The sequence below is a fragment of the Spermophilus citellus genome, assembly GCF_964194105.1.
Source record: "Spermophilus citellus genome assembly, chromosome: 4".
NCBI classification, from domain to species: Eukaryota; Metazoa; Chordata; class Mammalia; order Rodentia; family Sciuridae; genus Spermophilus; species Spermophilus citellus.
This window is the reverse complement of record NC_138185.1, coordinates 194,285,557-194,310,922: the sequence shown is the minus strand read 5'-3', so window position 1 is coordinate 194,310,922 and position 25,366 is coordinate 194,285,557. Positions and strand designations below refer to the sequence as shown.

Below are 25,366 nucleotides of genomic sequence, written 5' to 3'. Positions count from 1 at the left end.
AAGTAAAAAATTATTGATGAAATATGATGTATTGTCTGTTTTTTGACATATTTGTAGATGATGTAGATTTACCGTAAAACACCTGGGAGATTCACCTGCAAATTGAAATATGAAGGGAAAGTTGGGGTGATGAGTGATGAAAGGGCCAGGAATGTAGGGAAAGTCAGAGGGGACTTTGGTCCATATGTGGTGTTTTATGACTTTCAATAATTCCTATATTCATGAATTCCTCTTATGTCAAAAATGATGAAAAATCATAAAAGCCATCATCAAGAGTTATTCATATTATTGTCTATCCTTCTTGTAACAAGGCAGAGGAGGGAGGAGAAATTGTTTACCTTCTACAGAAGATTTTGTTCCAGTGTCTCCTAAATAAGTGCTTCTCCTGTCTCTGGGATCATTCACCTTCACTTCATCCTCCTCTCAGGGTCCTACACTTTGGTTATAATACAGATATGGGTTTTTTTCTTTTCCTGTAGAATTTAACTAGTGTTTCCTCCCTTTTAAATACACTTATTATTCACTACTAGTAAAATGTGAATGATGTTGATTTATTTTGATCTGAATTAGATAAATTGGATGAATATTGTAGGATAACTACTAACTTGTTTTAAAATGTAGTTTACAAGCTGGGGGTGATGGCACAGGCCTATAGTCCTGGAGGCTAAGGAGACTGAGGCTGAAGGATTGCAAGCTCAAAGCCAGCCTCAGCAATTTAGTGAGATCCTGTCTCAAAATAAAAACTCAAAGTGGATCAAGTGGATCAAGGATGTAGGCATTAGTCCAGAGACCCTGTAACTGACAGAAGAAAAAGTAAGCCCAAATGTACATCATGTTGGCTTGGGAACCAACTTCCAACCCAGACTCCTAAAACACAAGAAGTAAAATCAAGAATCAAAAAATGGGACGGATGCAAAACCAAAAGCTTCTTCATAGCAAAGGAAACAATCAAGAATGTGAACAGAGAGCCTACAGAATGGAAGACATTCTTGGCCAAGAACTCAAAAAAATTAACACCCCCCGAAAAAAACACAACAACAAGTATTCCAATCAAAAAATGGGAAAAGGAACTGAACAGGCACTTCGCATAAGAAGAAATATGGTCGATCAGTAAATATGTGAAAAAATGTCAATATATTTATGAACAATTAGGGAAGTGCAATTAGAGAAGTGCAATTTAAAAACTACTCTGAGATTTAAGCTCACTCCAGTCAGCCATTGTCCCTGGGCTTCCCACTTTCCTGATGCTTTTCAAGACTACAAGTAATGATAAATGTTGGAGAAGATGTGGGGGAAAATGTACACTCCTACATTTCTAGCGGGACTACAAATTGGTACAACCAGTCTGGAAACAGTGTGGATATTTCTCAGAAAACTTGGAATGGGACTACCATTTGATCCAGCTATCCTACTCCTCAGTATATACCAAAAAGGACTTAAATCAGCATACTACAGTGATGCTGCCACATCAATGTTTATAGCAGCTCAATTCACAATAGCTCAACTGTGGAACCAGTCTAGGTTTCCTTTGGAGATGAATGAATAAGGAAAATGTATTTATACACAATGGACTATTACTCAGCCATAAAGAGAAATGAATTACGGCATTTGACAGTAAATAGAGGGAACTGGAGGCTATCATGCTAATTGAAATAATCCAACCCCCCCAAACCAAAAGCCAAATATTCTCTCTGATATGCAAATGCTAATTCACAATAAGGTAAGTGTGTAGGAAAAAATAGAAATTCATTGGATTAGACAAAAGGGAATTAAAGGAAGGGAAGTGGAATGGGAATAGGAAAGATAATAGAATGAATCAAACATTACTTTCCTGTATTCATATATCAATACACATCCAGTGTAATTACTCATCATGTACAACCAGACAAATGGGAAGTTATACTCCATATATGTATAATATGTCAGAATACAATCTATGGTTCTATATATATAAAAAGAACAAAAATAAAACAAAGGAAAAAGAAAAAGAAAACAAAAGGGCTGGGGTTGTGGCTAAGTGATTGAGCACCCATGGGTTCAATCCCCAGGTTCAAAAAAAAGTATTATGCAGAAAATTTCATAAAACTTGTTCTAAAAATTTTTAAAAATTTTTTTCATTTTCATTTTTTTTAAAATTGGCTGGGGTTTGAACCCAGAGGCTTGTGTCATTTGCTCTACCACTAAGCTATGACCACTCGTGAAAGTGGTTAATTTTTATTTCCACTGACTTTAGACAGTCATTTTATTCTTTGACCATCTACATTTCCTGAACCAGGTACCATAGAGTGAGTGGGGCTGGGTTGAATGACAGCTGAGGACTAGGTTGGTCTTAAGTGACATACATTAATGGAATCAGTCCACCAGGGGGCACTCCAGGCAGTAGGAGGAATAACTTCTGTGGATTTCTAGAGGGTGAAAAATTAAGTGAGACCCAAGAATGGCAAGGGGGCATCCTGTGCTTGTGAAAGTTCAACTCAGGCCTTCAGCTGTGCCATTCTACATGAAATCTCGGAAAGCTGGAGACTGTACCTATATTTATTGTAACTCATATCTCTGTAAATTGATTGGAAGGATGTTTTTCTGAGCAGAGATTAAGAAATTGGAATTTTACTTGGCATAAAAGGATGGAGATCCATTAGAAAACATCCCTAGTACCTGGTCTCATTTTTTTTTTGTTTTATTACAGAAATTCTCAAAATACACTGATGTAGAAATTATTCCAATACTATTGATAGCAAAACTTTTAATATATCTTCTTTGAGACTAGAAGGAACAAAAAATAGGCAAGAAGAAAAGATGAAAATTGAAGACCAAAGGCAGAAGAAGAAAGGGACAGGGCAATAATGTCATGGGCAGCAATGTGTGGCCCGCAGGGTGTGAGGGAAGGGGCTGGATAGCAGAAGGGGAGAAGTAGAGAATAAAATGTAGTGGACATCATAGGTATAACCTCTTTTCCTTTAGACCAATGAAAATCTTGTTGGAAACATTTTCAATGTAGAAGAAGATCCTCATTTCATGAAATGTTTTTTTTTTTTTTTACATAAACAGGATTTACTTTATTTTAAATTTTCATTTATTGTGTACAACTTTTTTTTATTGGTTGTTCACAACATTACAAAGCTCTTGACATATCATATTTCATACATTAGATTGAAGTGGGTTATGAACCCCCAATTTTACCCCAAATGCAGATTGCAGAATCACGTCGGTTACACATCCACAATTTTACATAATGCCCTATTAGTAATTGTTGTATTCTGCTACCTTTCCTATCCTCTACTATCCCCCCTCCCCTCCCCTCCCATCTTCTCTCTCTACCCCATCTACTGTAATTCATTTCTCTCCTTGTTTATTTTCCCATTCCCCTCACAACCTCTTATATGTAATTTTGTATAGCAATGAGGGTCTCCCTTCATTTCCATGCAATTTCCCTTTTCTCTCCCTTTCCCTCCCATCTCATGTCTCTGTTTAATGTTAATCTTTTCTTCCTGCTCTTCCTCCCTGCTCTGTTCATAGTTGCTCTCATTATATCAAAGAAGACATTTGGTATTTGTTTTTTAGGGATTGGCTAGCTTCACTAACTATAATATTCTCTAGTGCCATCCATTTCCCTGCAAATTCTATGATTTTTGTCATTTTTTATTGCTACATAGTACTCCATTGTGTATAGATGCCACATTTTTTTATCCATTCATCTATTGAAGGGCATCTGGGTTGGTTCCACAGTCTAGCTATTGTGAATTGTGCTGCTATGAACATCGATGTGGCAGTATCCCTGTAGCATGCTCTTTTAAGGTCTTCAGGGAATAGTCCGAGAAGGGCAATAGCAGGGTCAAATGGTGGTTCCATTCCCATCTTTCCCAGGAATCTCCAAACTGCTTTCCAAATTGGCCACACCAATTTGCAGTCCCACCAGCAATGTACAAGAGTACCCTTTTCTCCACATCCTCGCCAGCACTTGTTGTTGTTTGACTTCATAGTGGCTGCCAATCTTACTGGAGTGAGATGGTATCTTAGGGTTGTTTTGATTTGCATTTCTCTGACTGCTAGAGATGGTGAGCATTTTTTCATGTACTTGTTGATTGATTGTATATCCTCCTCTGAGAAGTGTCTGTTCAGGTCCTTGGCCCATTTGTTGATTGGGTTATTTGTTATCTTATTGTCTAATTTTTTGAGTTCTTTGTATACTCTGGATATTAGGGCTCTATCTGAAGTGTGAGGAGTAAAAATTTGTTCCCAGGATGTAGGCTCCCTATTTACCTCTCTTATTGTTTCTCTTGCTGAGAAAAAACTAAAGATAAGAACCATATGATCATCTCGATAGATGCAGAGAAAGCATTCGACAAAGTACAGCATCTCTTTATGTTCAAAACATTAGAAAAACTAGGGATAACAGGAACTTACCTTGACATTGTAAAAGCTATCTATGCTAAGCCTCAGGCTAGCATCATTCTGAATGGACAAAAGTTAAAGGCATTCCCTCTAAAATCTGGAACAATACAGGGATGCCCTCTATCACCTCTTCTATTCAATATAGTTCTCGAAACACTGGCCAGAGCAATTAGACAGACGAAAGAAATTAAAGGCATAAAAATTGGGAAAGAAGATATTGCCTTTTTCATCCCGTATGCTAGTAATTTGAGTTCTCTCTCTTCTTCTCTTTGTTAGCATGGCTAAAGGTCTGTCGATCTTATTTATTTTTTTGAAGAACCAACTTTTAGTTTTGTTAATTTTTTCAATAGTTTCTTTTGTTTCAATTTCATTGATTTCCGCTCTGATTTTACTTATTTCTTGCCTTCTGCTACATTTGCTGTTGTTTTGCTCTTCCTTTTCTAGGGCTTTGAGATGAAGTGTGAGCTCATTTATTTGTTGGTTTTTTCTTTTTTTGAGGAAAGAACTCTAAGAAATGAATTTCCCTCTTAAAACTGCTTTCATTGTGTCCCATAGATTCCGATATGTTGTGTCTGTATTTTCATTTATCTCTAAGAATTTTTTGATTTCCTCCTTTATGTCTTCTGTAACCCATTGATCATTCAGTAACATATTGTTCATTTTCCATGTGATGTAGGATTTTTCCTTCCTTCTTTTATCATTGATTTCCAGTTTCATTCCATTATGATTAGATAAAATGCAAGGTATTATCTCCACCCCTTTATATTTACTGAGGGTTGCCCTATGGCATAATATATGGTCTATTTTTGAGAAGGATCCATGTGCTGCTGAGAAAAAAGTATATCCATTTGATGATGGTTGATATATTCTATATATGTCAGTTAAGTCTAGGTTATTGATTGTGATATTGAGTTCTATAGTTTCTTTATTCAACTTTTGTTTGGAGGATCTGTCCAATGGTGAGAGAGGTGTGTTGAAGTCACTCATAATTATTGTGTTGTGGTCTATTTGATTCTTGAACTTGAGGAGAATTTGTTTTATGAATGTCGCAGCACCATTATTTGGTGCATAAATATTGATAATTGTTATGTCTTGTTGGTGAATGGCTCCTTTTAACAGTATATAATGTCCTTCTTTATCCCTTTTGATTAACTTAGTCTTGAAGTCGATTTTATTCGATATGAGGATGGCCACCCCTGCTTGCTTACGAGGACCGTGTGCATGGTATATTTTTTCCCATCCTTTCACCTTCAGCCTGTGTATGTCTTTTCCAATCAGATGTGTCTCCTGGAGGCAGAATATTGTTGGATTTGTTTTTTTAATCCATGATACCAGCCTATGTTGCTTTATTGGAGAGTTTAAGCCATTAACATTCAGAGTTACTATTGATATATGGTTTGTACTTCCATCCATGTTTGATTATTTATCCTTTTTTTAACAAATTTAGTTTGTTTCTCCATGATTATCTTTCCCCTCACCCTCTGTCTTTACCGAGGCACTTCCTACTGATGGTTTTGGTTATTGTTTTTCATTTCTTCCTCGTGTAGTGTTTTGCTCAAAATGCTTTGCAATGCTGGTTTTCTGGCTGCAAATTCTTTTAACTTTTGTTTATCATGAAAGATTTTTATTTCGTTGTCATACCTGAAGCTTAAGTTTGCTGGATACAGAATTCTTGGTTGGCATCCATTGTCTTTCAATGTTTGAAATACATTGTTCCATGACCTTCTTGCTCTCAGTGTCTGTGATGAAAAATCCCTTGTTAACCTTATTGGTTTACCCCTGAATGTAATCTGTCTCCTTTCTCTTGTAGCTTTTAATATTTTCTCTTTGTTCTGTATATTGGATATATTCATAACAATGTGTCTTGGCGTTGGTCTACTGTGATTTTGTGTGCTCGGTGTCCTGTATGCGTCTTCAATTTGTATATCTGTTTCCTTTTTTAATTTCTGGAAAGTTTTCTGTAATTATTTCATTCAGCAGGTTACTCATTCCCTTGGTTTGAATCTCTGTACCTTTTTCTATCCCGATGACTCGTAAGTTTGGTTTTTTTATGTTATCCCATAACTCTTGGATGTTTTTCTCGTGATTTTTTACCAGGCTTTCTGATTTGGCTAGAGTGTTTTCAAGATGATATATTTTGTCTTCATTATCTGACGTTCTGGCTTCTACTTGCTCCACTCTGTTAGTGATACTCTCAATTGAGTTTTTAATTTGGTTTATCGTTTCCTTCATTTCTAGAATTATTGTTTGATTATTTTTTATAATCTCTATCTCCTGATAAAGATGCTTAACTTCTTCTTTTATCTGTTTATGTAATTCATTCTCAATGTGTTCTTTCGCTGCTTGAATTTGCTGTCTTGTATCCTCTTTAAGGTTCCATTCCATCTGTCTAAGGTGTTCCTTGACTTCTGTATATGACCATTTTTCTGATGACTCTAGGTCCTCCTGAATATTTAGGCTGTCCTGCATTGTTTGTACTCCCTTTCTTCCTTGCTTTTTGAAGCTGCTCATGTTACTTCTTGTTCTGTTTGACTGATGAGTTACTGTTTACTCCTGTAGCCGCAGGTTTCAATGAAGTTATCTCCTCCGCCGCAGTCTGATGATGTCAGTTCTCTGCCATGGTGGTATCTCTTGCAAATGGTGACAGTTTGTTTCCCTCCATAGGATGAGAAGGGCTGACCAGTTGTTTCAGCCGGATGGATTAGTGCTGAGTCACAGCTGTTTGTTTGCGGGAAGCAGGCGAATGGGAGCTTGAATTCAGCCAATCCCGGCTCAGTGCATGTTCTGAGAGGCCCAGACTGTTCGCCCCAGATTCACGTCAGCTCAGCATTGCCTAGTGATCCGGCCGGGTTTTAATCACCTCTCAATCAGGGTGTCTGGGTAAGCTTATTAGGGGGATTCCGGATGAGCCCCCATATGTTATGGACAAATTCGGGATCCCCAAAAGACCACCAGAGACCCAAGATCGATGTAAGCAGCAAAGAGGTGTTTATTGCGAGCTAGCTCGGTCCTCCGCATGCACACACAGCAACTGGTGACGCTGAGAGGCCATGAAATGTTTTTTTTATTTCTTAATGCTCATTGCATGCTATCAAATAGTTTCTTTGATAAGAATTTTCATATAATTGATTTCTCAAATTCCCTGTTAACCACAGAATGTAAGGAAATGGGCTTACTCTCCCTGTGAGTTGACACTTAGGTTATTCCCTAAAGTGTTGCTGCCCTTCTTCATATATTTTCCCACAAATTTCTCTTCCATCAGCTACTGAAGAAAAAAATGATCTTCATTCCTTGGATACATGGCCCCCTACCCCCTGCATTGTCCTCACACAATCCTGGAGCCACCACTGCTGTCTCCCTGGGCCACTGGGGGTGGAGCTCCCTGTTAGGGGCAGGACAGAGCTCAGATGTGACTGGTACTCAGGGTGTCAGGTGGAACCTGTTGCCTGGGAGAACAAGCTTGTCTGGCCCAAGACCTGACACCTGCAGAACAGGGAGAAGAGCCAGCAGCCAGGCCAGCAGCCATGCAGAGGGGACTGGGGGTTCTGCTGGGGCTTCTGTGGGTGCAGCTTTGCTGTGAGTCGGTTTTCTCCCAGACGGGGGTGGGGGTGTTGTAGGGCTGACAGTGTGAGGGAGGGCAGGGAGAGCTGGCACCAAGCCCCCTCCCTGTGCTCCATCCTCAGGGCGTTTCCTGGGATATTCTACAGGTGTGTAAACTGGTCATGGATTCCCCAGTGACACCAGCTGAGTTTGCTTTTCTCTTTCCAAGCAGGGGTGAGAGGGCAGCAGGTGGAGCAGAGTCCTTCAGCCCTGAGGCTCCAGGAGGGAAACAACTCTACTCTGAGGTGCAATTTTTCCATCACCATGCAAACTGTGCAATGGTTTCAACAGAATCCTGGAGGAAGCCTCATCAGTCTGTTTTTCCTGACTTCAGGGACAAAGCAGGAGGGAAGGTTAAAGGGAGTACTGAATTTCCTGGAGCCCTACAGCATCCTACACATCTCGACCTCCCAGCTGGAAGACTCAGGCACCTACTTCTGTGCAGGGAGGCACAGTGCTCCCAGGGGACCTGCAGCCTGTCTGCAAACTTCAGCTGCACTTGCAGCCACCACTTGTACCTCATGGAGGACTTACACAGCAGCCTCTGCTGTGGGTGTCCTAATTCATGTCATAGCCCTGTTACCTATTGTAATGGGAGAATTCTCAGTACTGTCATTCTATTAGAGTGGGACTCTTCTACACTGAAACCCTTTGCAGAAAAATTTCTAATAAAAAAGCATTGGAGCAACTGATAAGGATATCAGGGACCGAGATACTATTAAAACAGTTCCCCCTTTCCCCTACATCCTTGCAAGTACTTATTGTTGCTTGAATTCTTGATAATTGTCATTCTGACTGGAGTGAAATGAAATCTTAGAGAAGTTTTAATTTGCATTTCTCTAATTTCTAGAAATATTGAACATTTTTTTCATATCTTTGTTGATCAATTGTATTTATTCTTCTGTGAAGTGGCTGCTCATTTCCTTAGCCCGTTTATTGATTAGGTTATTATTATTATTTTTTTGGTGTTAAGTTTTTTCAATTCTTTATATATCCTGGAGATTAGTGCTCTATCTGATGTTAATGTGGTAAAGATACTCTCGCATCCTGTTGGCTCTCTCTTTACATTGTTTGTTTCCTTTGCTGTGAAGAAGCTTTTTAATTTGAACCTCATCCATTTATTGATTCTTGATTGTATTTCTTGCAAATTAGGTATCTTGTTAAGGAAGTCAGGTCCTAAGCTGACAAGATGAAGATTTGAGCCTGCTTTTTGTCCTATTAGATGCGAAGTCTTTGTCTAATTCCTAGGTCCTGATCTACATTGAGTTGAGTTTTGTGCAGGGTGAGAGATAGAGGTTTAATTTCATTTTTTTCTGGATATGGATTTCCAGTTTTCCCAGCACCATTTGTTGAAGAGACTGTCTTTTCTCCTGGTGAAATTGCAAAATGGTGCAATCACTTTGGAAAGCAATATGGAGATTCCTTAGACAACTTGTGATAGAACCATCATTTGATCCAGCTATCCCTTGGTTTGTACCTAAAGGAGTTAAAATTAGCATACTACAGTGAAGCATTCACCTTGATTTTCATAGAAGCTCAATTCTGAATAGCTAAACTATGGAACCAGCCTAGATGCCCTTCAATCGATGAATAGATAAGAAACTCTGGAGTTGGACACAGAGGTGCATGCCTGTAATCCCACAGACCGGGGAGGCTGAGGCAGGAGGATTGTGAGTTCAAAGCCAGCCTCAGCAAAAGTGAGGTGCTAAGCAACTCAGTGAGATCCTGTCTCTAAATACAAAATACAGCTGGGGACATGGCTCAGTGGTTGAGTGCCCCTGAGTTCAATATCCAGTATCAAAAAAAAATAGAAAGAAAGAAAGAAAGAAAGAAGAAAAGAAATATCCATGGTGGCTATTACTCAGCCTTAAAGAATAACATTGTGGCATTTACAGGTATATGGATGGAGGTGGAAAATATCATGCTATGTGAAGTAAGCTAATCACAATAAACCAAAGGCCAAATATTTTCTCTGATAAGTGGATGCTTATCCATAATGGGGGATGGAGGAAAGAAAGAATGGAGGAACTTTGGATCAGGCAGAGGGTAGGGAGGGGGAGGGGAACAGGTGTGTGGAGGGAAAGATGAATGAGATGGACATTATTATCCTATATATGGGTATGATTGCTTGAATGGCGTGACTCTACATGATGTATAACCAGAGAAATTAAAAGCTGTGCTCCATTTGTGTAAACAAAAGCAATAACAGCAATAATAACAATAAAAACAGATTCCCTGGGTGAGCTTGTAAATAACATCTAAGTTATTGTGATTGAAAATGCTTGAAAAAGTATATGAGTATCAAGAAAAGAAAGAGATGTCCCAGTGTTCCAGCAGATTGTTCAATTTCCACCAAAAAGGAAAATATGATGTGACTTTAGGAATCTTGTACATATGCAATGTTTATATTCAGATTTTTTCACTCCCATAATCTCTGAAAAATGTAAAGAAAAGTTGCTTTTTATTTTTGAGTGTGGGAGTATAATGGGAAAGTGACTTTTTTGAACTTAGATGGTTACAATCCACTGAATTTTGGGTGGGATTCCCATTCAGGAAATCTGATTAGAGTTTTTGCTCTGAGCTAGACAGGGCAGAAGACTCCTGAATGCAAAGATGACTATGGATAGAATTCTACAATGTGTTCTCATACAACAGTGATGAAAATATCCATTCAATCATTTCCATATAGCACCGTTTAAAGAAATGCTCATTAATGTATAATTTTGTTATATGGAAATCCAGTGTATTTTTGCAGTTTGAATGAATCTATTACTCATGATTTTCTAACATTATTTAGCATGTGGGAAAGGGAGTACAAATCTTTCCAGCATTACCCCCAAAGAAATCTTTATTTTCTGTAGCCACCTACCCAACATTCTCACAAACAAACCCAAAGTTTAACTCTGCATGTGGAATAATTGCAATGTGAATAGATCTCAGCATTGCAAGCTCCTCATGTAAATGTAAGGGATTGCCTAGGAAGGAGTGAGTCCATGTCCTCACACCCGGGCAATTCTAGTGAAGCTGGGAGCAGGACCAGCTTCCTGGGAATGTGACCTGTGTAGTTCTCAGGGCCTGGCACTCAGAAAGGGTCTGGAGCTTGACATAATAGTGAGATGTTGCTATATTGAAATCCTTAATAATTTTGTGTTTGAACTTATGTTTTGTAAGTGAATCTGATAAGAGGATGGAGCATGTGCATGAGCAGAGGAAACACTTGGGGCTTTGTGAAAAGGACACAAGTGACCTGAGATTGAAGGGCACAATGGGCAGCCTATGAGCTGAGCAGCTGGTCTAGCCCATTTCAAGAGCAGGTGCACGCAGGGATTCCTAATGTCTGTGGGTGGGTGGCAATCAGTGTTGCTGGTAAATTTTTACAAAATAAATAAATATGTGTGGACATTGCAATAAGGCATTTTGGGGAGATTAGAATCCTTTGAAAAGTTTATAAAGTCTGGTTTTGAAAATTGATGCCATATAGCAGAGTTATTATGCACAGATGTAGAATCAGGAATGCCTGTTATTATTATTACTTCATAGAATATTAACATATATTAACATAACAAGTTTTAAATCTGCATAACAGCAAGGACAGTATTATTACTAAGTGTTGAATTAAAGCTGAAAACATCAGATTAAAGCATATCAAGTGGTCACTGTTATAGAAAAATTGTCATATAATGAAAGTTTCATATGTTTAATCACATAACTCTGTCAAGGATATATTAGGTAAAACTAAGATCTTTCTGTGGAAAGGTCTGTGAAGAAACAAAGATAAAAGCAATTGATGGAGTGGTAGCATTGAGAAATAACTTTTCAATCTTCATTCCTATTCATGCTGTTGTAATATTATTTGTATTGTGCAATTTAATTTAATTTTTTGTGGTATCTCTTTTTAAAATTCTTTCCATTTTTCATTAGTGCACTATAATTATATATTAATGATGGATTTATTGCTACATATGTACTCATACACACAATATAACAATATAATTTGGCCATTATTATTCAATAATATTTTCCCTTTCCCTCTCTTCCTCCCTCCCTCTGGTCCCTTTTTTCTACTGATGTCCCTTAGATTTTCATGAGATTTCCACCCCAAACTTTCTTTTACTTTTTGTCTGTGGCTTTCACATGTGAGAGAAAACATATGACCCTTCACTTTCTGAATTTGGCTTATTTCATCTAATCTAATGTTCTCAACTTCCATCAATTTTCCGGTAAATGACATAATTTCAGTCTCCTTTATGACTTTATAAAAACTTTAGTGTGTATATAAACCATGCTTTCTTTATCTATTCATCCACTGATAAACACCTAGGTGGCTCCATAGTTTGGCTATTGTGAATTGTGCTGCTATAAACATGGGCATGCATATATTGCTATAGGGGGATGTCTTTAATTCTTTAGAATAAATGCCCAGGTGTGGTACAGCTGCATCATATGTTGGTTTTATCCTTGGTCTTTTGTGAGACCTCCATATTGGTTATGTATGTATTTGTATTTGGGAATACAAATTAGTACAACTAATTTTATTCCCAGTGTCAAAGTCTTCCTTTTTCTCTACATGCTCTCCAACATTTATTATTATTTGTATTCTTGATAGTAGCTATTCTAACTCGTGTAAGTAGTGTCGTTCTCAGTGTTGTTTTGATTTTAATTTTTCTGATAGCTAGGGATGTTGCAGATTTTTATGTGTTTATTGGCCATTTGCATTTCTTCTTTAGAGAAGTGCCTGTTTAGTTCATTTGTTCATTTCTTAAATGGGTTATTACTTCACTTTTTGTTGTTAATTTTTTTGAGTTCTTCATATGTTTTGGATATTAGTCCTTTGTCAGAAGAGTAGCTAGCAAAAATTTTGTCTCATTCTGTAGTATCTCTCTTTCTTTCTTAATTGATTCCTTTTAGATTGTTTCAAATGTTTTTTTTTAATTGGTGTCATCCCTTTATTTACATTTGGCATTATTTCCTGAGTCTTAGGAATCCTTTGTGAATATCATTGCCTGCACTTATATGTTGGAGGGTTGACCGTATGCTTTCTTCTAGCAGTTGCATATTTTCTGATTTAATTCCTTGTTTGACACATTTTTGAGGATTTTTTTTTGCAGGGTGAGAAATAGATATCTAACTTCATTCTTCTACACATGGATATCCAGTTTTCTATCACCATTTGTTAAAAAGGCTTTGTTTTCTGCAAAATATCTTTTTAGTATAATTGTCAACGATCAGATGATTGTGTCTGTATGGCTTTTCTGTGTCTCCAGTCTTTCCCATTGGTCTATGCATCTCATTTTATGCCAGTACCATGCTGTTTTTGTTACTGTAGCACTTTAGTATAAATTGAGGTCAGGTATTGTGATGCCCCAAGAATAGCTATTTTTCCTTTTTTTCCACATGGCTACTGTAGATCTCTTACTCTTACATATGAATTTTAGGACAAATTTTTCTAAATTCTGGGATGAATGCCCATGGTATTTAATGGGGATTGAATTGCATCTCTTATTTGTATTTGGTAGCACCATCATTCTGACAGTATTATTTCAGCCTATCCATGAACATGGGAGTTCTTCCCGTCTTTTAGTGTCTTGTTCAATTTCTTTCTTTAGATTTCTATAGTTTTCATTGTAGAGTTCTCTCACCTCTTTGTGTATGTTTATTCCCAGGTGTTTTATTTTTGTTGAGGCAACTGTAGATTGGATTGTTTTCCTGATCAGATATAGGAATTATATGTAAAGATAGTAACTGATGAAGTAGAATGCCATTTATGTTTAAAGTTTTGAATGAACTTAGTTTTTCTAAGAAAGATAATTTTAAAATTAATTGTTTCTTAAAATTAAAAATACAGCATCAGGATGCATGAATAAGCATTCTGTGTTATATACACATTATGGAGTCTCTATCAAATTATCAGATATCCACCAGTTATAGAAAATATCACTGCAAATATTAAAATTTTGATGTATTAATTTACATTTAAAATTAAAGTCAGACTCACAGGAAATTGATTTGTACAAGAAGGTAATTCATGTTACAAAAATCAATTCCCTAGAAACACAAACCCTAGATTTAATAAAAGTTATTTTTCCAACTAAGCTATGAAATAATATTATTCTAGCATTTTAAGAGCTTCTGTATCTGTTCCATCATTCATCTTAAACAGAAATTATCAAAAAATCAGTTCATAGTCTTTTTTTTTAAAGAGAGAGTGAGAGAGGAGGGAGGGAGGGAGGGAGAGAGAGAGAGAGAGAGAGAGAGAGAGAATTTTTTTTTTAATATTTATTCTTTAGTTCTCAGCGGACACAACATCTTTGTTGGTATGTGGTGCTGAGGATCGAACCCGGGCCGCACGCATTCCAGGCGAGCGCGCTACCGCTTGAGCCACATCCCCAGCCCCAGCAGTCATAGTCTTGTATTGAGTAAAAGTTTTTGACAGCACTTTTAATTATAGTGCTTGAAAATGAAATTGCTAAGAGAAGGAATTTTGAAAATATAAATACAATAAATTGTATGAGCTCAATTCAGAAAGTCTTATTTTCAGTTTTGTTGGTTTGCGTCTTCTCCGTCTTTCTTTCAGGTGATTTGGCTAAGGGCTAATCAATCTTGTTTACTTTTTTCAAAGAAACAACTCATTCTTGCATGATTCCTTGTATTGATTTTTATTCTTATTTTCTTGTTTTTCTAACAAATCAGTCCACCACCACCACTCACTGGCTGCTGTTGGAGTGAGGTATAAGTGACAGGCCATCCTCAACACCCAGATCATCTCTATGGCCTTTCCTAAATGTAGCAATGTATATTCATTAGCCCAGGAAGACATCCCTGATGGGAGCATACCAACATCATCAGCATCACTTGTACATTGTAAGTCAGAATGATCACTGAAATTGAGACTCTAAGGACAACATTGTCCTCCTGTAGCTGATAGTCCCTGAAGGTAGCACAAAATCTTTTTTCTGACTGTCACAACTCAAAAAGGCAAACATTGACCCAAAGTATCTGTATCCAAGCATAGGGAATTTTGTCCCAGAAATTGAAAATTCTATTATATGAAGAATAGGCAAGTAATAGAAAAACTTAGAATGGATGAATGTTATATATATGGAAATATTTTATACACACACACACACACACACATACATACTTATTTATTGAGTCAAACATTACCATCACACATATCCTTAAATCTATAATGGCATGAAATGTGTCAGATTTACTCTCTGTGATTCCAGGGGAGTAGTGAGGACAAATCAGTGCAAAGGGACCTTGAATCTGGAAGTGAGGTCATCTTGGTTTGCCTAAAGCCATTGCTGATGGTTAGTTTTGGGGGTTCTGTGTCCTCCCTTTGTATTTTATCTTATCTTATACAGGCAATTGGCAAGCATTTCTAGATTTTTTCTTATATATATTTCAAGTAACATCAAGGAATTAAAGTAGATGAAAGCAGGCTTTTTGGCAAATAGAAATAATCCTGGAAATATGCAGAGCTGAAACATTTTATCAAAGTTTTGGGGAAATAAATTTGTAGTGTAAATCTGAAAAATCATTGATCAAGACAGCAGAAGGCCATCCTCAGAAGATTGGCTCATAGGTTAAGAGGAAATTCCAGGGAAGATATAAGACAGTCATTGCATTTACGGACAATAATCCATTTGATAGCAGAATATAAAGTTACATCAAGAATAAACTTATGGGGGCTGGGGATGTGGCTCAAGCGGGTAGTGTGCTCGCCTGGCATGCGTGCTGCGGGGGTTTGATCCTCAGCACCACATACAAATAAAGATGTTGTGTCCGCCGAAAACTAAAAAAATAAATAAATATTAAAATTCTCTCTCTCTTAAAAATTGTTCTTATAAAAAAGAATAAACTTATGTGTAGTTACATATTTTGAATCTGTAGTTTGATGATTTGAGTATCTCTTCTTTTTCTCTCAGTACTTTGCAGAATAGAAGCCATCAGAAATAGGAAAATTTTCTCAAGCATATCAAATTTCTCACTGCAATTTGATCCAATCTGTCCAACTGTTTCTGAAGTTGGATTATTAATGACTCAAGAATGTATTCCTGTACATTAAAATTATTACCATTAAAATTTGATCTTTTATACCAGGCACTTTTACTGAGGGAAGATGTCACAGTTTGACTTTGGTACTGCCTCTTCTTGGGGAATGATAAGTTATGGGCAGGACCAGGCTTGGAATAGCAGAGTCTGATATAATGTGCACTTCCAATATTCAGTGGTCTTATGTTTTTCTGTTCTTTGGCTTACAAGTTCCTTTGATGAAGAGTTTTTCTCTTAGTCATACCTTGGAGGAAGATTTTGCTGAAAGGGGAAGTATTAAGTGTTCCTTCAATTACGAGAGTGCTTCCTTGATTTCAAACTTATCAAGTCAGCCCATGGTTGTATCAACACCAACAGCACTTTTCACTTTCCGATTTATTAACAATAGCTCAGTAGTGTGCATGAACATCAACTTTGATCTCCACAAACTCACTGAGCATTTAATTTATAATCGGATATCTATTTTATTAGATCTATTGCCACTTTTATGTATCTGAGTTCCTCTTGGGGAAAGAGACCATTTTACCAGGGATTTCAGTAGTTAAGGTTGTGACCACAAGGGGGCAGTCTACTCCAGCTGGTGCAGAATAGATGACATGTTCTTTGTGATAGTTTCTGAATGCATATGCTGATGTCAGAAGCCCTTTTTTTATTGGCTGTGTAGGTAATAAGATAAGCCACCATAATTGTTAGAGGAAACAAAGTGACAACCTGATAACAGAAGGAGCTCTCCTGGCTAGAGATCAAATCTGTGGTCTAAAAGAAGAATAATGAAGACAGTGATTTATTCTTTATTCACGTTCTTGTGGCTACAGCTGAGCTGTGAGTTGAGGATTGGGGGATAATAGAGTATACTACTTAATGTTCTCTTAATATCCAGAGAGATGATTAGGTTTATTTAGATCTCCTGAATATCCTGCAGGAAAATAAAATTCTGGAGAGTAATGGCCAAACTTCTTGTTTTTCTTTTTCTTTCCAAGGTATGAGCCTAGGAAACAAGGTGGAGCAGCATCCTTCTACCCTGAGTGTTCAAGAGGGAGACAGCGCTGTTATCAACTGTACTTATTCAGATAGTAGTTCAGAGTACTTCCCTTGGTATAAGCAAGAAGCTGGAAAAGGTCTCCAGATGATTATAGACATTCGTTCAAATAAGGAGATAAATCAAATCCAAAGATTCATTGTTGTGTTGGATAAGAAAGCCAAACACTTCTCCCTGAACATCACAGCTGCCCAACCTGGAGACTCAGCTGTCTACTTCTGTGCAGCTGATGCACGATGCTTCCCAGACACCTGCAGCCTGTACTCAAACCTGCTATTGGGCCAAGCCCCACCTGTTTCCCTTACTACAGACTTTCCTGAATAGCATTTGCCATATAGTTCAAAGTGGCAAATAGCATATTAGTATATAGTAAGAAATATAGGTACATTATTACCCTGGTGCTTAATATTTTTACTATATATTACTTAACATTTTTCCTAACATTTTGTTAGGAAAGGCAAAGAGCACAAACTTTTGCTATACATATACATAGTGAAAATTGGACAGATGGATGAGGAGATACATAGGGAAGGCAGGGGGAGGAATCCCCAACTCCTGGTATGTTCACATGATCAACAATTCTAAAGCATATTCTTAGGGGGGAATTAGAACTATTTTGCCTTGAAATCTAGACATTGAAGATGCATTTACATCTGCTGTTCAGACTCTTTTCATATAAATAACTCCTTGTGATCAACATCGTAATGCCTATGATTGCTGGCCTTTGACTCTTTAGATATTGTGTTAGTTATTTTTTCTGACTAGAAAACATTATGCACCAAACACAGAAAATATGTATGATACAAAAAAAATGGGAAACTGATAATTTTGTACCCAGACAATCTGTTTCTAATATTTGTTCTAAGAATACAGAGAAGTAGATATATAGGATGAACTAGTCTAGATATCTAATATACGGTATAAGGAATATAGTTAATGGTACTGTGTTAGGGATTTCTGTCAAGTAAGTAGACTTTAGTTTTTTTTGTCAACACAAAAACTTATTATGGAAGAGAATGGATATGTAATTTGCTTCACTATATAACCATTATACTATCCTAAAACATCCTATTGTAAAAACCCCAATTATACAAACAAAATTTATTTTGAAGAAATCTATTTATTTCCAGTTATCCATGTTTCTCTTTCTTGATAAGACTCCATTTTATTAAGACAGTTAAATTTATTATTCAATAGTTAATTTATTACTCAATAGTATATGAAAAAATTATATAAGTATATATGTACAATCCTAGATACATACATATTAATCCCCACTTTACTCAACTCTTACTAGTGGATTACAGAAGGAAATTGGTTAATGATTAATTCATAGATGTCTTGATAATATGCTTTCTTTATGTCTAGACTGAATTAAACTTTATTATCACAATTTTTTTAAAAAATATATTTTAGTGATCACAATAAATCAAAGAAAATGAAGAAGCTATATAAAAAAGAAATTCCTGAAGTCTTTGACTTCTTGAGAAAGGAAGGTGAATTTTAAGAGCTCCCATATTAAGAATAGACACAGCTGGCTGTTGGTATTGATTATTCATCGGTAGATACATTTCTAACATTTTAAGTCTAATTTTATTAATCAAAAGTCACTTAATCTATGCTTCTGAGGCTGGGTTATAAGTTGGATTATTCAAGAAGTGGCATTGATGACATACTCAGCAATTCTTTAGTTATATTTTACTATTAATGGCTTTGTAGAACTGAAATAAAACACTATTGTGGCCATTGCCTCAATAAAACCTGTACCATACCACATTATTTTGCTAGTAGAAGAAGAAAACAAGATAAATTAGAAACATGTTCATTCTACCATTGAGGTGAGAAAATACTACTTAAAGTATAAAAAATTAAGGATTGGACAGGAGATATCACTGTGAGTGTTTCTAATTATCCAGAGAATTCTGTTCTGACAGTCTCAGAGACACTGTATAAGTTGTATCAGGGTTTCTGTGTTTCAAGGATCCTGGGTCAGTGCCCATATTTTAAGGACTTTCTTCTTAAGGACATTCTCTACAGAATCTTACTTAAGATCTTTAATGTGAATTACTTTTTAATTATTGTCACTGTAGGATGAGTGATGTCATACTAGTTGTTAAGTGCACTTAGGATCAGTTCCTTGTACTTTATTTGTTCACCTGCTAGTAAATACCACTTAGGTCATTTCTACAAGGTTTAAAGGCATCATTCTCTGGGTTGTTTCATCAGGTCATCGAGGTTTAGGCCATGTAAGGGCTGATGACATTAGAGGCCAGGAAAGGCAACCTGTTAGCATGCTGATGAGGATACTGATTCATAAGTTTACTTATCTTCTTAAGTTTGTGAAACATGGAATCTGTATAATTTGGGAATTTCCTGTACCTACTGGTAACTAGTTCCTGTGAAGGGGAAAAGCATAGCCACAAAAGCTTAGGTTAACAATACATTACATAGGACATGGGGGCTCAAGCATGTCTGATACAATAATTAATTTCACCTGATTTTTGTTTTTTTTTCTTTGTGGCAATGGGGGTGGAACTCAGGGCTTCACATATGCTAGGCACGCGCTCTACTGCTGAGCTATATTGTAGCATGATTCAGTACTTAATTTGATTTTGGACATTTCATTTGGTTCCAAATTTTCAGAGTATATTGAGTTGATGAAAAAAAGTAAAATTTCTGAATGAGGACAAAGTCTTGCTAACTGTCCCACAAACTTGCTTCACATGAATTGAATCAACTCAGGCAGAGAACACAAAACCAAGCTGAGTTTTGTTCATTGCAGGTGCTGTGGCTTTCTGATAGGAGGCTGCTTCAACTCATAGAAAATAGAAGACTTAATGGTACACACTTGTGACTCATGAAGGTTTTGCAACTTCATGAAATTCTTTTGGAGATGGTCAAATTGTTCCATTCCTGTTAATGTCCCATCTTTACTGTATTTATGGAACTTTTTTGGTACCAGGAAAGGCATGAACTGGCCACATTCTCTGCTATGCTAGGAAAGTTTTCCTACAAGTAAGTGTTCATTTAACGTTGCAGCCCACATGTTCCAACTGTGATGTGTTGTCTCTGAGGACTTAAGCCAGCATTCACTGGAGATCAGTTGGCTCTTCCAGGGGGTCTTTCTGGCTTTGGTAATATCTTGTGTTCATTGATCAAAGAAATCTGTCTTTTGTAGTATTTCTATGCAAACTTGGGAACCAAATGTTCTGGATCTGAGAGGAAATTGTGGAGCTTTTCCATGAATTTTTCTCTATATTGTATAAGAGATCCTTACTAAGGACTGTAGTCAGACAGGCATGTTCAGTTCAGCATGATCATCTGATCAAGCATCACCCCCTCCCCAGCTTCTGAGGTGACTCTTATAGTGTGGAACCTTGTCTTCATGACAAAATCTCTAGGATTAGCATGAAGATATAATGCACTTTAAGTATTTAGTGTCTATTTTCAAACTATCAAATTAAGAAGAGGCTAACAGGGTTATTCCTGGAGTCCTGGAGGTTTTTTAACTACATTGAAAAATGCTGACATCACTGTATATATTTTTTGTTTTCACTTTCCTCAGAGGGATCCACAAATTCAGTAACCTGAGTTAATTTTCCTTCTAATTGAAGACTAGATATATATACTGGAATCTGGTATGGTCTATGTTCAGGTTTTTATTGTTTAACATATTGAAATCAAATGTAATTCCAAATTTGGCATGAGAGTGTCAAAATATCTTTTCTGGACATGAACACTTTTTGAATAACAAAAGTACAATCATGGGATTTCTGTGAATGAGCAGTATAATGGATTTAAATAGTGTGAGAATAATTCCATCGTATCTCTTTAATTAATTAGTCATCCTCCTGGTAGAAAAATGTTCCATTTAGTACAGAGCAGAACAGTTTTCCTGTTTGTAGCATAATCAGATTTAGTGTGACTCCAGTGCCAGATCTGAAGTCTGTGTTGATGAGACCGTCAGCCAGCCACAGAGAAGTTTAAGATGACACATGCCACCTCCTGCTCCGGGAAGCCTTTGTTTCCTGCTCAAGTGCAGCAGCAGTTCATAGCCCAGTGGTTCCTCCCTCACCCTATCGGGCTCCCCTCCCAGTGCAGAGCCTGAAATCCAAGAGAAAATAGATATTTTTCAACTAGAGGAAGAACACCAACATGGTGCTGCCCAGGCTGCTGAAGCTGGTCATGGTGTCCATGTGGCTGGGTAGGGATGGTCCTTGTGGGAAGGGGCCTCCTCTGTGACCAAGGGACTGGGGAACAGAGTAGCTTTAAAGGGACGTTAGGAGGAAGGTTAGCAGGGAGCAAAAATGTACTTTCTTGTTCCCACCACTTGTTCCTCAACTTTCTGATTATGTCCGTTTTCCTTCAGGATCCAGTTTTGCCCAGAAGGTGACTCAGGCCCAGCCAGCCATGTGGGTGCAGGAGAAGGAGGCTGTGAGCCTGCTCTGCTTCTATGACACCATTTCTGGAAATTATGGTCTCCTCTGGTACAAGCAGCCCAGCAGTGGGGAGATGGTCTTCCTCATCCTTCAGAACTCTTACAGCCAGCAAAATGCCACAGAAGGTCGCTACTCAGTGAATTTGCAGAAGGCAAGCAAATCCATCCAGCTTGTCATCTCAGCCACACAGCTGGGGGACTCAGCGGTGTATTTCTGTGCACTGAGAGAGGGCACAGTGGGAGGACTGTTGGAGGGAGGTGCACAAAAACCCAGGGTCTGCCTGAGACAGCCACCTGCTGGAGGGACCAAGGCAGGGAATAGGCACCCCAGACAGGAAGTGGCCAGGGCTGTGGCAGCTCATGTCTGGGGTGGGAGGGAAAACACTCACTCTGAGGAACCCCTCTCTAGGTTCATAGACCACATCAGAATTATCACTAAACAAATCAGCCATATTCCTGAATCTCTGGATTGAACGTGGATACAGAATTTTTTTTTTCCTGTTTGGTACTCAGGGGCACTTGAACACTGAAGCACATCCCCAGCCCTATTTTGTGTTTATTTTATTTAGAGCCAGGGTCTCACTGAGTTGCTTAGTGCTGTTGCTGAATCTGGCTTTGACCTCACAATCCTCCTGTCCCAGCCTCCGGAGTTGCTGGGATTACAGATGTTCGCCACCACACCCAGCTCAGAATTTTTGACAGAATATAAAAGGGGAAGAAAAAGCACAATAAAGAATTTGTCATTTGAATGTAAAGTTTAGCTTATAGAATTGACTAGAGTAGTTTAGAAACATATGACTGAAAAGTAAGTAGCAAAAATCTTTATGGACTGTTGGATTTTCTGAACAAAATTTCCATTGAGTATTTATTGAATAAAGATTATGTTTCTAGTGTATCTTAAAATAAGGAAGGCCTTGAAATCAGTGTGTGTGTGTATGTTTAAGAAAAGTCATGCTGTTTCATACAATTTAATGAATTTTACTTATGTTTGCTTTCCTTGAGTAAAAGATACACACATTTACTTTCTCAAAGTGTCTATTATGCTATAATATTTGTTCTAAGTGTTCCTTACATCTTCTCAACAACTCTACCATGGAAGAGCCCCATTCCCATACTGAAAGCTTCGTCTCACCCTTCACATCTATGGAAAGCTCAGTAACTAGTGGCTCTTGGGTATGTGGAGGATCCACCCCACAGAGACCTCTTTACAGGTAGATAAGGGATCATTTTATCCTAAAACAGTTACCATACCTTAAAAAATATTAAATTCCCACTTTCAGTATAATATTTCCCTGCTTGATTTTTTAGTTTTATTGTTCTATTTGTTTCATTATGTGCCAGTCACAGAAAGTAGTAAATTTTATTACCTGTTAGGACAAATCACTTCTAAGCAGTAAAGTTTTCCATGAAGTTTTTACTAATTTATTGCAGAATTATTTTGCAACATAAATGTTCCAATCTTTCCCAATTTTTCCATATTCAATAACCTTACCCTAAACTAAATAAAAAAATATAAACCCAAAGAATGCTTTAACAGAAATTTGGAATTATATCTATTGAACATATTTACACAGGAAATATCCACTTACATATTAACTTAATTCAGGTAAGTGCTAATTTTCTCAACTCTTTTAAAAATTAAAGTATTATAATTCTACATAGTAGTTGGGTTTAACCTTAAACAATCATATATGCATGGAATTTGATTTTGGTTCATGTTCCTCCCGTTTTTCTTCCTCTTCTCCCTCCCTCCCCCAATTCTTTTCTCACCTGTACTGGCCTTCCATTCCCTCATCTATTTATTTTTGCTTGTGTCTTTCTACTTACACATAAAGTTGAAAAATCCTGTGGTGTATTTATATACATGTAGCACTTTTTAAAGTTAATTTTGATTTTTTTTCCAGTTTACCATACCTTCCTCTCTCCCTCTTAATCTCCTTCTACTCCATTATATTAACCATATCTTTATGATATCCAATCCTCCCTTCCTTCTTTTCTTTATTTTACTCTAGCTTCCACAAAAGAGAGAAAACATTTGACCCTTGATTTTCTGAGTCTGGCTTATTTTATTTAATATGATGTTCTTCATTTCCTTCTATTTACCAGCAAATGCAGTAATTTCATTCTTACTCTTTGAGTAAAATTCCATTGAGTGTATACAGTATAATTTCTTAATCTATTCATCTATTGCCATCTGGGTTGACTCCATAATTTAGTCATTGTGATTTGTATTCCTAAAAACTTAAAGGTAGCTAAATCATTATAGTATATTGATTTTGGTTCTTTTGGATAAATATTAAAGAGCAGGATAGCTCAGTCACATGATGGTTAAATTCCTAGTTTTTTGAGGACTCCATATTGCTTTGAAGAGTGGTTGTACTAGTGTGAAGTCCTACCAACAATGTACAAGTGTGCCTTTCCCCAACGTCCTCACCAGCCTTTATTGTTGTTTGTGTTTTGGGTCGTTGCCACTCTGACTGGAGTGAGATGAAATCTTAGTGTAGTTTTGATTTGCATTTCTTTAATTGCTAGAGATGTTGAACATTTATTTATTTATTTATTTGACCACTGTGTTTCTTCTTTTGAGAAAAATCTATTTAGTTCTGTTGTACATTTGTTAAATGGGTTATTTGTTTTTTTTTTTTTGGTGTTAAGTTTTTCGAGTTCTTTATATATTCTGGATATTAATGGCCTGTTCTAGTAGCAACTGGCAAAGATTTTCTCCCATTCTGTACAGTCTCCCTTCACATTTTTAATTATTTCCTTTGCTATGCAGAAGCTTTTTAATTTGATGGCATTCCACTTTTTCTTTTCCTTTTTGGTACCAAGGATTGAAGGCTAGATTTCTTTGAGGGTAAGCGGCTGCGGCATTTCGCCTAGCTGTCTCCATGCAAAATTCCTCATTGGCAACCTTCCATAACAAATATTGTCCTCCATTTAGCACAGATCCACACATTAGCCCAATCTGCTGGCGTCATGTCTAAGTTGGTAATGGATTCCACCATGCTCACAGTGAAGGGTGATTGCGGCCCATAGGTTGTTACAGCCTCCTTTAATTGCTTCACTGTTTTGAAATCTAAAGCACAGTGAATTCGTTGCCCTCCTGCCTGCTCAAGTACAGGGCATGCTAATCTTTGGGGTCCTTCCTCAGGATTTTGTCCATCAACTATGGGAGTTGAGGGCCGCTCAGCTGTAGATGGAGCTGTTGTTTGAATTACGCCCTCTGGTGATAGAATGGAGTTAGTAGCTGCTTCCTGTTGTAATTCTCTGCCTGATGGTTGTTTTTCCTCTAAGCTTTCTTTCTTCAAATTTTCCTCTGACTAGCTCGAGAGACCTTCTCTTTTGCTTGACCTAACATGTTTTCTACCATAGTCTGGACCTCTAACAATTTACTTAACAGTCTTTCGGTTTGTTTTTTACTAGTTTCTAATCTACTATAAAGGTAACACAACCCAATAAGATAGCATAAAACAAAACCAAAACAGAATGAAACAAAAACGGAACAAAAAATAGTTGTATCAATTTTCTCTTTCTCAGGGCCGAACAACTTCAAACCTTGAGCCAACCATTTTTCCCAGTTTGCCTGAGAAAATTCTAGGGATAGGCAGCTTGAAACAAAAACAAAATAAATCAAAACAAGAACACATTGTTGTTTGAAATGGTCACCCATTCTGTCGCCTTCCCTCAGGGGTGAGCAATTTTACTCACCTCCAAGCTTCAGGCGTCCCCCGCACGGGCCACCAATTGCCGCAGTCTGTCTGGGCACAAAATCATGAGCCACTCAAGCAGGAACAAACTTTATTTTTTGAAACTGCCGCCAATGCCCCGTACGCGCCCAG

General features: G+C 37.3%; 1 gene segment (V, D, J or C); it reads left to right on the top strand.

Annotated features, from left to right (window-relative positions):
- The first annotated feature begins 16,117 nt into the window (after positions 1–16,117).
- LOC308648291 (T cell receptor alpha variable 13-1-like) lies at positions 16,118–17,413 on the top strand. The segment is given in 2 exons: positions 16,118–16,136; positions 17,031–17,413.
- Positions 17,414–25,366: the final 7,953 nt, after the last annotated feature.